At 60.9% G+C, this 12,500-nt stretch overlaps 2 non-coding genes across 2 annotated transcripts; both read right to left on the bottom strand.

Annotated features, from left to right (window-relative positions):
• Positions 1-693: 693 nt before the first annotated feature.
• On the bottom strand, positions 694-846 carry LOC142792583 (5.8S ribosomal RNA). The gene has a single exon (XR_012891042.1). It is a non-coding gene; the product is annotated as a 5.8S ribosomal RNA (ribosomal RNA).
• Positions 847-2,565: 1,719 nt separating this feature from the next.
• LOC142792596 (small subunit ribosomal RNA) lies at positions 2,566-4,380 on the bottom strand. Its single transcript, XR_012891055.1, has one exon. It is a non-coding gene; the product is annotated as a small subunit ribosomal RNA (ribosomal RNA).
• Between the last annotated feature and the right edge of the window lie 8,120 nt (positions 4,381-12,500).

The raw sequence follows: 12,500 nt of genomic DNA, 5'->3' as shown, positions 1-12,500 counted from the left end.
GACCGACGGCGGACTACGACGAGAACGCCTTAAGCTTCGCCAACGTTTCGCCAACTCGTGCGGGAGACTTTTTCCGCTTCGCGGCAAGTCGTCGCGCCGTGCTCTCCGCATCAACCGCGTACGCAGCGAACCGCAAACGTCGGGCGCAGCCTCCTCACCTCCCTGCGCTTTGCGCGCGAACGTTCCCTGTTCGCGCGGCAAAGCCTGGAGGAGGCACGGCCCCGCAGCGTGTTCGAGCGCCCGGTCTACGGGACACCCTGCTTACTTCGAGGGCAACAAGCGCAACGCAAGGCTGCGATCTCGCGCACTTTGCGCACGGCTGGAGAAGCTTTGCTGGCCGGCTTTCGCTCCTCGTGTTTACCGTGCGTTAAAGTTGCGCGTCCGTGGCTCTCGCAGCTCTTGCGCGCCCGGTCGCAGAGAGGAGTACGCAACCTCGACCGCACTTTCCCTGCAGGCTTCCTTCCGACTCGAAGTCCTGCGGCGGTCTCAACGAGGTGCCACATCCTCAATGCAGTCGGTCGCCCCCGTTTCGGTTGGGCTCTGGCACGACGGTCGCCACCGTCTCGCCCTTGAGTGGCCGCTGTTGGCGCTCGCTGTGAGGTGTTCAGCGTGCTGTCCGTGTTGCCGACGCGGTCAAAACGAGTCGACGGCTCACGTTCCCTTGTGCGCCGAAGGCTCTCTTGATATGTGATCCGACCCTCAGACAGACGAAGCCAAGGGAAGACCCAAGGCCGCAATGTGCGTTCAAAGAATCAGTGCTCAGTGTGTCCTGCAATTCACACCAAGTCTCGCAGCTGGCTGCGTTCTTCATCGACCCGAGAACCGAGTGATCCACCGCTTAGAGTCGTGAAAAAGTGTTTGTTCAATTCCGTACAGTCAAAACCAAACGTTTCTGGCACTCGGCCAAACAGTGGCCAAGAAGGGCGCTTTTCAGCGCACGCTTGGACTCCAAAACTCTGCCGCGCCTTTTTCGGCTGCCGCAAATCGAGCAAACGGTGTGTTTCGGACGGCGTTTCGCTTCCGCTACTTGCGAGTGCTTTCGTGGTCCACCCCTCTATAAATACTCGGGAGGCGTCGAAGCCGGTTCTCCAAGCCGGACCCGTAGGTATCGTTGTGTGCTCGCTCTCATTGGCCCGCCTAACCAGAAAATGCCTGCGGTACACCCATTTGGATAAGAGTGCACGCAGATGCGGGCCTCGACGGCTACACATTTCCTCGGGCGGCCGCCTCCCGGCCTCCGTGGAGCGCGGGATGCACGGTCCCATCGACAAGCCTCTCCCGTTTTTACCGTGGCGTCGCGGTTCACCACGGCGGGCGGGTCGGTCTCCTCCGCATAAAAAGGGGGACCCCCGCTTTTTGTTCCACGAAATCGCACAAGCTTTTTTCGCATCCACGGTTTGCCACCGCACACCAAAATGCCGATCCGGCTGCCTACTTTAGCCAACAGGTGGAGCCAGGCGCGCCGTACTTGCGCGGCACTTCCCACGTCCACCGAAGTCGGTGCCAAGGACCACTTTCGGCGCCGGAGCCGCGTACGAGCCTACTCGAGGCGGAAGAACGAAGCCAGCAAGGGCCTGGCCGCAAGTGCGTTCAATTGTCGGGACGTCCAAGTCCCTCGTTCTTCCGTGCTTCCTCTTTCGGCAAGTCGTTGCGGCACCTTCCCAAAGCGCGCAGACCCGCTAATCGCGACGAGCGCGACGTGGCCGTGCCGCCTTTCCCTCGGCAGCAAGCAAAACGCCTGGCAACGTCGACGCTCCCCTAACCGCGATCTCGCACCGTGTTTCGTGTGGCGAATTCAAAAGCCGGCCGGCGCTGCTGCAACCATTACGGTCGGTACGCATACGCCGCGGAGGGCGGGACGGTCATCGGAGCGTGCGGTTCCTCCATCGAGTACTGCGCACCTCGGCCGTCGCATCGCCGTGCCATGACCGGCCGCGCGTCAACGCGAACCGGTGCCAGCGAGATCCCTCGCCTGCAAGAACCGACCGGCAGCCTCCGTCACCCGAGGACGCGGAGGCGCTTGCCGCGGACGGCGGGACGGTATGCACTGGTGCACAGCGGACCCGTCACATCGCCAGTTCCTTGACCGACCGCCGACGCTTGTGCCGTTCCTCTCGTACTTGGCAGTCGCCGCGCGATTGTCGGGTCTCGTTCTTGCACGCTCGAACGGTCGGGAGGGCACTCGGCTGGCGTTTCGGGAACGCGCAGCCTCGCCTTCTACCGACGTAACCACGACTCGCCGTTCGCGCTCCGCCGCTCCTGTTTACAGTACTAGGCGGTCCCGCAGCGGTCGGGTCGCGCATTTCGAGCGCTTCGAGCCACGGTGCAGTGGCGGGTCGAAAGCCGACCTATGAGTGCGTTGCGCCGTTTGTACCCGCGTCCGCCACCTGGCCGACCGTCCAAGGTCGCGGTGTTGGCGTCCGCTGGGCGCAACAATTTGTCACGGGGTGCCGCTCCACATTCAGGCAGCCCCGTGGGGAAAAGCCGACCCCGCGTCCAAACGGGGTCAGCGGCAGAAAGTGTCGGGCGCAGACGCAGCTGAGGCGCTCACCCTTCACAATCCGTTAATGATCCTTCCGCAGGTTCACCTACGGAAACCTTGTTACGACTTTTACTTCCTCTAAATGATCAAGTTTGGTCATCTTTCCAACAGACCGGCGCAACCGAAAGGCCGCGCCGGACATCGGTCCGAAGACCTCACTAAATCATTCAATCGGTAGTAGCGACGGGCGGTGTGTACAAAGGGCAGGGACGTAATCAACGCGAGCTTATGACTCGCGCTTACTGGGAATTCCTCGTTCAAGGGGAACAATTGCAAGCCCCTATCCCAATCACGAAAGAAGTTCCACGGGTTACCCAGTCTTTTCAGACAGGGATAAAGACACGCTGCTTCCTTCAGTGTAGCGCGCGTGCGGCCCCGGACATCTAAGGGCATCACAGACCTGTTATTGCTCTGTTTCGTGCGGCTAGGAGCCGCTTGTCCCTCTAAGAAGGTTGTAAGGTGCTGGGAACCCCGCACCTATTTAATAGGCTAGAGTCTCGTTCGTTATCGGAATTAACCAGACAAATCGCTCCACCAACTAAGAACGGCCATGCACCACCATCCACCGAATCAAGAAAGAGCTCTCAATCTGTCAATCCTCCCAGTGTCCGGGCCGGGTAAGTTTTCCCGTGTTGAGTCAAATTAAGCCGCAGGCTCCACTCCTGGTGGTGCCCTTCCGTCAATTCCTTTAAGTTTCAGCTTTGCAACCATACTTCCCCCGGAACCCAAATACTTTGGTTTCCCGGAAGCTGCCCGCCGAGTCATTTGAGTAACTCAGGCGGATCGCTGGTTGGCATCGTTTATGGTCAGAACTAGGGCGGTATCTGATCGCCTTCGAACCTCTGACTTTCGTTCTTGATCAATGAAAACATTCTTGGCAAATGCTTTCGCAGTAGTTCGTCTTGCGACGGTCCAAGAATTTCACCTCTAGCGCCGCAATACGAATGCCCCCGTCCGTCCCTCTTAATCATTACCTCGTATTCCAAAAACCAACAGAACAGAAACGAGGTCTTGTTCTATTATTCCATGCAAGTTTATTCAGGCGACTCGCCTGCGTTGAGCACTCTAATTTTTTCAAAGTAAAAGCACCGGCCATCTCGAGGCACACAATGAAGTGCACCAAGAAAGAACCGGCATGATGTTCAGTCCGAGCCGTCGCATCGGGTAGATGCACTACTCGTCTGGAACTGAGATCCAACTACGAGCTTTTTAACCGCAGCAGCTTTAGTATACGCTATTGGAGCTGGAATTACCGCGGCTGCTGGCACCAGACTTGCCCTCCAATTGATCCTCGTTAAAGGATTTAGAGTGTACTCATTTCAATTACGGGGCCTCAAAAGAGTCCCGTATTGTTATTTTTCGTCACTACCTCCCCGTGCCGGGAGTGGGTAATTTGCGCGCCTGCTGCCTTCCTTGGATGTGGTAGCCGTTTCTCAGGCTCCCTCTCCGGAATCGAACCCTGATTCTCCGTTACCCGTAACAACCATGGTAAGCAAGTAACCTACCATCGAAAGTTGATAAGGCAGACACTTGAAAGAAACGTCGCCGGCTCGTGGCCATGCGATCAGCACAAAGTTATCCAGAGTCACCACACAATACGGGCCGAAACCCGATCGATCTTGGTCTAATAAAAGCACCCGTTACCCAAAGGGCTCCAGGCTCACTGCATGTATTAGCTCTAGAATTGCCACAGTTATCCAAGTAGGAAGAAACGATCTAAGGAACCATAACTGATTTAATGAGCCATTCGCGGTTTCGCCTTATTTCGGCATGTACTTAGACATGCATGGCTTAATCTTTGAGACAAGCATATGATTACTGGCAGGATCAACCAGGTAATCGTTCGACTGCGCGTCCGTCCTCGCCCTCGGCGGGCCGGACGCAGTCTGTGTGCGGCGGAGGCCACCTTCAGGCGCCCCAACACGCTTATTTTGCACTCCGAGATGACGGCGTTCGAGCTCGCTACGGCACAACCTTCCCGAAAGACGAGTGGGAGCCGTGCGGCAAGAAGCACGTTCATGCTCGCTCTTTTTCGTTGCATCGACTCGGTCGCGCCGTGCGGGTTGCCCAAGCCCGCTGCACTGTCGGTGGACCGGCCGGAACTAGCAACGGAGCCGAGACTGCAAAGCCGCCAGACGACGGGTCACGCCCGCGTCTTCGGCGCTTTCGCATCTGAATCGCCCGAGGACGACACGGAACACACCTCGATATCGTGGTAAAACGGCACCGTCCGACAACCAGCCCCTAACGCATCAAGCGGATGAGGCTGCAGACGACTGCCGTGGATTCCCCTGGAGCAGACCCGAGGACACGCTTGACGAGGCCGAAGCCCGCCGCATATCAGACACCCGGTCGCTTTCGCGTACGCCGCTCACGAGAACCCCCACATAATAGCAGCGATAAGTACCCAGACCTCCTTGGGCCCTAATACGAGCGTACTCGAGAAAATTTCACCGCGGGTGTGCCCCGAAACGTGTGGCATGTTGAGCGTGCCACAAGTCTACGTCGCTCTCAAACCCGCCGAGGTCGTAGAATTTGCGACCCTACTCACGAAATTCCCACCGAGGATACGGCCGCAAACGTACCGCACCTTGGGTAGGCCACGAGTTTGTGCAACACTACGCTGACGGCACAGCACCGAGGTCGTGCGCGCACGCACGGGAAAATTCCGCCGCGGTTTCTGCCGAAAACGTGAGGCACCACGACTCTCCGCAAGTTCGCGTCGACTGCGAAAGACCGAAGTCGTGAACGACGTGTCCGCTACTCGCCGCCGACACGCTGGACACCAAACGTACAACGACTCGACGGCGTCGTAGAGGCCCACGACGCGGTTTTCCTTAACGACGTCTCGGCGTGGCACCGACAGGTTAGAACGGCCGACCAACGTTCCCTGTCCGCCGTTCGGCTCAGTCGAAGGGCTCGGCGACTTCGGCAACGCTGCGAAGCCGCACGGTGACGCACGCCATGTCCCCATTTTTTTTTTCTTTCTGCGTCTGCCGGGGTGCCCCTATAATAGCAGCGATAAGCACCCAGACCGCCGTGGGTCGCTCGCCCCGGCTGACGTGGTTTTTCGTACTCCTGCGGCGGTCGCCGTCAAGCACGTCCAAATACGCTACTTTCGTGGGCGCATTCACGCTCTTTCGCTTCGCCGGAGTGCCAGCACTCACTCTGCCAAAAACGGCGAACATCCGAGCGGCGGTTCCCACTTTTGCGTCGGCGTCGCAAACCCCGCCCCGGCAGACGAGGTTTGCCGTACTCGTGCGACGGTGGCCGGCGGGCACGTCGAAAGACGCCGATATCGTGCGCGAATTGGCGCACCTTGGCTTCACCGGAGTGCCGCCACTGACTCCTCCAAAAACGGCGAAGATCCGAGCGGCGCTTCCCACTTTCGCATCGGCGTCCCGAACTCCGCCCCGGCTGACGCGGTTTACCGTACTCGTGCGACGGTCGCCGGCGAGCACGTGGAAAGACGCCGATATCGTGCCCGAATCGGCTCCGTTCGGCTTCGCCGGAGTGCCAGCACTGGCTCGGCGAAAGACGACGAACATCCGAGCGACGGTTCTCACTATTGCGTACGCGTCGCAAACCCCGCCCCGGCAGACGCACTTTGCCGTACTCGTGCGACGGTCGCCGGCGAGCACGTAGAAAGACGCCGATATCGTGCCGGAATCGGCCCCGTTTGGCTTCGCCGGAGTGCCAGCACTCACTCGGCCACAAACGGCGAACATCCGAGCGGCGGTTCCCACTTAGCCGTCGGCGTCCCGAACTCCGCCCCGGCAGACGCGGTTGCCGAGCTCGTGCGACTAGCGACCGCGAAGCCGTCTCGCGACGCCGCTTTCGTGCGCGGCTCCCACTGCGACCTGGGTCACCCGAGGTCGACGAGCAAAAAAGAATGTCGAAAAAAATTTTTTTTTTTTTTTGCGTCTGCCGGGGTGCCCCTATAATAGCAGCGATAAGCACCCAGACCGCCATGGGTCGCTCGCCCCGGCTGACGTGGTTTTTCGTTTTCCTGCGGTGGTCGTCGTCAAGCACGTCCAAACACGCCACTTTCGTGGGCGCATTCGCGCTCTTTCGCTTCGCCGGAGTGCCAGCACTCACTCTGCCAAAAACGGCGAACATCCGAGCGGCGGTTCCCACTTTTGCGTCGGCGTCGCAAACCCCGCCCCGGCAGACGAGGTTTGCCGTACTCGTGCGACGGTGGCCGGCGGGCACGTCGAAAGACGCCGATATCGTGCGCGAATTGGCGCACCTTGGCTTCACCGGAGTGCCGCCACTGACTCCTCCAAAAACGGCGAAGATCCGAGCGGCGCTTCCCACTTTCGCATCGGCGTCCCGAACTCCGCCCCGGCTGACGCGGTTTACCGTACTCGTGCGACGGTCGCCGGCGAGCACGTGGAAAGACGCCGATATCGTGCCCGAATCGGCTCCGTTCGGCTTCGCCGGATTGCCAGCACTGGCTCGGCGAAAGACGACGAACATCCGAGCGACGGTTCTCACTATTGCGTACGCGTCGCAAACCCCGCCCCGGCAGACGCACTTTGCCGTACTCGTGCGACGGTCGCCGGCGAGCACGTAGAAAGACGCCGATATCGTGCCGGAATCGGCCCCGTTTGGCTTCGCCGGAGTGCCAGCACTCACTCGGCCACAAACGGCGAACATCCGAGCGGCGGTTCCCACTTAGCCGTCGGCGTCCCGAACTCCGCCCCGGCAGACGCGGTTGCCGAGCTCGTGCGACTAGCGACCGCGAAGCCGTCTCGCGACGCCGCTTTCGTGCGCGGCTCCCACTGCGACCTGGGTCACCCGAGGTCGACGAGCAAAAAAGAATGTCGAAAAAAATTTTTTTTTTTTTTTTTGCGTCTGCCGGGGTGCCCCTATAATAGCAGCGATAAGCACCCAGACCGCCATGGGTCGCTCGCCCCGGCTGACGTGGTTTTTCGTTTTCCTGCGGTGGTCGTCGTCAAGCACGTCCAAACACGCCACTTTCGTGGGCGCATTCGCGCTCTTTCGCTTCGCCGGAGTGCCAGCACTCACTCTGCCAAAAACGGCGAACATCCTAGTGGCGGTTCCCACTTTTGCGTCGGCGTCGCCAACCCCGCCCCGGCATACGCGGTTTGCCGTACTCGTGCGGCGGTGGCCGGCGGGCACGTCGAAAGACACCGATATCGTGCGCGAGTCGATGCTTCTTGGTCTCGCAGGAGGGCCGCCACTCACTCCTGCAAAAACGGCGAAGATCCGAGCGGCGCTTCCCACTTTTTCGTCGGCGTCGCAAACCTCGCCCCGGCAGACGCGCTTTGCCGTACTCGTGCGACGGTCGCCGGCGAGCACGTCGAAATACGCCGATATCGTGCCCGAATCGGCCCCGTTTCGCTTCGCCGGAGTGCCAGCACTCGCTCGGCCAAAGACGACGAACATCCGAGCGACGGTTCCCACTATTGCGTACGCGTCGCGAACCCCGCCCCGGCAGACGCGGTTTGCCGTACTCGTGCGGCGGTGGCCGGCGGGCACGTCGAAAGACGCCGATATCGTGCACGAATTGGCGCTCCTTGGCTTCACCGGAGTGCCAGCACTCACTCGGCCAAAAACGGCGAACATCCGAGCAGCGGTACCCACTTAGCCGTCGGCATCCCGAACTCCGCGCCGGCTGACGCGGTTGCCGAGCTCGTGCGACTAGCGACCGCGAACGCGTCTCGCGACGCCGCTTTCGTGCGCGGCTCCCATTGCGACCTGGGTTACCCGAGCTCGACCAGCAAAAAAGAAGGTCGAAAATTTTTTTTTTTTTTTTCTGCGTCTGCCGGGGTGCCCCTATAATAGCAGCGATAAGCACCCAGACCGCCGTGTGTCGCTCGCCCCGGCTGACGTGGTTTTTCGTACTCCTGCAGCGGTCGCCGTCACGCACGTCCAAATACGCCACTTTCGTGGGCGCATTCGCGCTCTTTCGCGTCGCCGGAGTGCCAGCACTCACTCTGCCAAAAACGGCCAACATCCGAGCGGCGGTTCCCACTTTTGCGTCGGCGTCGTAAACCCCGCCCCGGCAGACGCGGTTTGCCCTACTCGTGCGACGGTCGCCGGCGAGCGCGTCGAAAGACGCCGATATCGTGCGCTAATTGGCGCTCCTTGGCTTCTCCGGAGTGCCGCCACTCACTCCTCCAAAAACGGCGAAGATCCGAGCGGCGTTCTCCACTTTCGCATCGGCGTCCCGAACTCCGCCCGGGCTGACGCGGTTTACCGTACTCGTGCGACGGTCGCCGGCGGGCACGTCGAAAGACGCCGATATCGTGCCGTAATCGGCCCCGTTTGGCTTCGCCCGTGTGCCAGCACTCACTCGGCCAAAAACGGCGAACATCCGAGCAGCGTTTCCCACTTTCGCATCGGCGTCCCGAAGCCCGCCCCGGCAGACGCGGTTTGCCCTACTCGAGCGACGGTCGCCGGCGATCACGTCGAAAGGCGCCGAATTCGTGCACGAATCGATGCTTCTTGGTCTCGCAGGAGGGCCGCCACTCACTCCTGCAAAAACGGCGAAGATCCGAGTTGCGCTTCCCACTTTTTCGTCGGCGTCCCGAACTACGCCCCGGCTGACGCGGTTTACCGTACTCGTGCGACGGTCGCCGGCGGGCACTTCAAAATACGCCGATTTCGTGGGCGCATTCACGCTGTTTCGCTTCCCCGGAGTGCCAACACTCACTCTGCCGAAAGCGGCGATCATCCGAGCGGCGGTTCCCACTTTTGCGTCGGCTTCGCAAACGGCGCCCCGGCAGACGCGCTCGTGCGACGTACTCGTGCGACGGTCGCCGGCGAGCACGTCGAAAGACGCCGATATCGTGCTCGAATCGACCCCGTTTCGCTTCGCCGGAGTGCTGCCAGTCACGGCGCAGAAAACGGCGAACAAGTGTTTTTTTTTTTTTTTTCCTAGAATTTGTGTTATAGAAGGCACATTTGATATCGGACGATAATTTTCAACTTTATCACGCGCACCGATTTTCGTGTAGAGGTTTGCAAGTTTATGGGAATTTCTCCACTTGGAATAATGCGATTTAGTAGTACTACGAGAACTTCATGGATGTACTCAAGGGTACGGGGCAAGTCAGTTACGTCAACACCTGCAGATTTTTTACACTTCAAACTGAAAATTGTTGGTTGTGAGTCCTCGTGTGATATTAAAGGCCGATTCGCTAACACATAGAACAAAGAAAGAAAGGAAGAAAAAACGCCCGCGCTCGCTCAAGAAACCTGGGTTCGCAACAAGTGGCAACAACAAGCAACCGAGCGAGTGCGCCAAAACCCGTGGCGGCCGAACAAACGCGAAGTCCCAACCGCGTCAGCCGGGGCGGCACGGGACAGGAAAAATCACTTCAGCCGGGGCGGCGGGGCACCGAATAAACCTCGTCACCTCGTCGCAGGATAAAAGAGGAAACAAAAAGTCTAAACAGCGTCTGCTGGAGCGAATGCGTAATAAAACAACAACAACAACAAAAAAAAAAAACACCCGCGCTCAAGAAGTCTGCAATCACCACAAAAGGCGACTGTGACCGAGCAGCGTCAGCCGGGGCCGTGCGGAAACGGAAAAACCGCGACTACCGGGGCGTCGAGGCACCGAAAAATCCACTTCAGCCGCGGCGAAAAAAAAAAAACAAAAAGAAAGACGGAGGGGGGGGGGGGGAACCACGTCTGCCGGGGCGAAGGAAAAAAAAAAAACGCGTCTGCCGGGGCGAGCCCGGGTGCGGCACCACCGGGAAAACTGTGGCAAACAGACATGGCGATCGAGTGAGTGGGCCGCCAGCCAGGCTCAGCCAAAAAGTGCAAAGTCCGAACTGCGTCAGCCGGGGCGGCAAAAACCACGTCAGCCGGGGCGGCGCAAAAAACCGCGTCTGCCGGGGCGGCACGAAACCGCGTCAGCCGGGGCGGCGCGAAAACTGCGTCAGCCGGGGCGAAAGAAAAAAAAAAAAAAAACGCGTCTGCCGGGGCGAGCCCGGGTGCGGCACCACCGGGAAAACTGTGGCAAACAGACATGGCGATCGAGTGAGTGGGCCGCCAGCCAGGCACAGCCGAAAAGTGCAAAGTCCGAACCGTGTCAGCCGGGGCGGCAAAAAACCGCGTCAGCCGGGGCGGCGCAAAAAACCGCGTCTGCCGGGGCGGCACGAAACCGCGTCAGCCGGGGCGGCGCGAAAACTGCGTCAGCCGGGGCGAGCCCGGGTGCGGCACCACCGGGAAAACTGTGGCAAACAGACATGGCGATCGAGTGAGTGGGCCGCCAGCCAGGCTCAGCCAAAAAGTGCCAAGTCCGAACTGCGTCAGCCGGGGCGGCAAAAAACCGCGTCAGCCGGGGCGGCGCAAAAAACCGCGTCTGCCGGGGCGGCGCGAAAACCGCGTCTGCCGGGGCGGCGCGAAAACTGCGTCAGCCGGGGCGAAAGAAAAAAAAAAACGCGTCTGCCGGGGCGAGCCCGGGTGCGGCACCACCGGGAAAACTGTGGCAAACAGACATGGCGATCGAGTGAGTGGGCCGCCAGCAAGGCTCAGCCAAAAAGTGCTAAGTCCGAACTGCGTCAGCTGGGGCGGCAAAAAACCGCGTCTGCCGGGGCGGCACGAAACCGCGTCAGCCGGGGCGGCGCGAAAACCGCGTCTGCCGGGGCGGCACGAAACCGCGTCAGCCGGGGCGGCGCGAAAACTGCGTCAGCCGGGGCGAGCCCGGGTGCGGCACCACCGGGAAAACTGTGGCAAACAGACATGGCGATCGAGTGAGTGGGCCGCCAGCCAGGCACAGCCGAAAAGTGCTAAGTCCGAACTGCGTCAGCCGGGGCGGCAAAAACCGCGTCAGCCGGGGCGGCGCGAAAACCGCGTCTGCCGGGGCGGCACGAAACCGCGTCAGCCGGGGCGGCGCGAAAACTGCGTCAGCCGGGGCGAGCCCGGGTGCGGCACCACCGGGAAAACTGTGGCTAACAGACATGGCGATCGAGTGAGTGGGCCACCAGCCAGGCTCAGCCAAAAAGTGCTAAGTCCGAACTGCGTCAGCCGGGGCGGCAAAAACCGCGTCAGCCGGGGCGGCACGAAACCGCGTCAGCCGGGGCGGCGCGAAAACTGCGTCAGCCGGGGCGAAAGAAAAAAAAAAAACGCGTCTGCCGGGGCGAGCCCGGGTGCGGCACCACCGGGAAAACTGTGGCAAACAGACATGGCGATCGAGTGAGTGGGCCGCCAGCCAGGCACAGCCGAAAAGTGCCAAGTCCGAACTGCGTCAGCCGGGGCGGCAAAAAACCGCGTCAGCCGGGGCGGCGCAAAAAACCGCGTCTGCCGGGGCGGCACGAAACCGCGTCAGCCGGGGCGGCGCGAAAACTGCGTCAGCCGGGGCGAGCCCGGGTGCGGCACCACCGGGAAAACTGTGGCAAACAGACATGGCGATCGAGTGAGTGGGCCGCCAGCCAGGCTCAGCCAAAAAGTGCCAAGTCCGAACTGCGTCAGCCGGGGCGGCGCAAAAAACCGCGTCTGCCGGGGCGGCGCGAAAACCGCGTCTGCCGGGGCGGCGCGAAAACTGCGTCAGCCGGGGCGAAAGAAAAAAAAAACGCGTCTGCCGGGGCGAGCCCGGGTGCGGCACCACCGGGAAAACTGTGGCAAACAGACATGGCGATCGAGTGAGTGGGCCGCCAGCAAGGCTCAGCCAAAAAGTGCCAAGTCCGAACTGCGTCAGCCGGGGCGGCAAAAAACCGCGTCTGCCGGGGCGGCACGAAACCGCGTCAGCCGGGGCGGCGCGAAAACCGCGTCTGCCGGGGCGGCACGAAACCGCGTCAGCCGGGGCGAGCCCGGGTGCGGCACCACCGGGAAAACTGTGGCAAACAGACATGGCGATCGAGTGAGTGGGCCGCCAGCCAGGCACAGCCGAAAAGTGCTAAGTCCGAACTGCGTCAGCCGGGGCGGCAAAAACCGCGTCAGCCGGGGCGGCGCAAAAACCGCGTCTGCCGGGGCGAATGCA

This window comes from Rhipicephalus microplus, unplaced genomic scaffold (genome assembly GCF_043290135.1).
Source record: "Rhipicephalus microplus isolate Deutch F79 unplaced genomic scaffold, USDA_Rmic scaffold_229, whole genome shotgun sequence".
NCBI lineage: Eukaryota > Metazoa > Arthropoda > Arachnida > Ixodida > Ixodidae > Rhipicephalus > Rhipicephalus microplus.
Note: the sequence above shows the minus strand (reverse complement) of the source record. Positions and strands in the feature narration are given on the sequence as shown.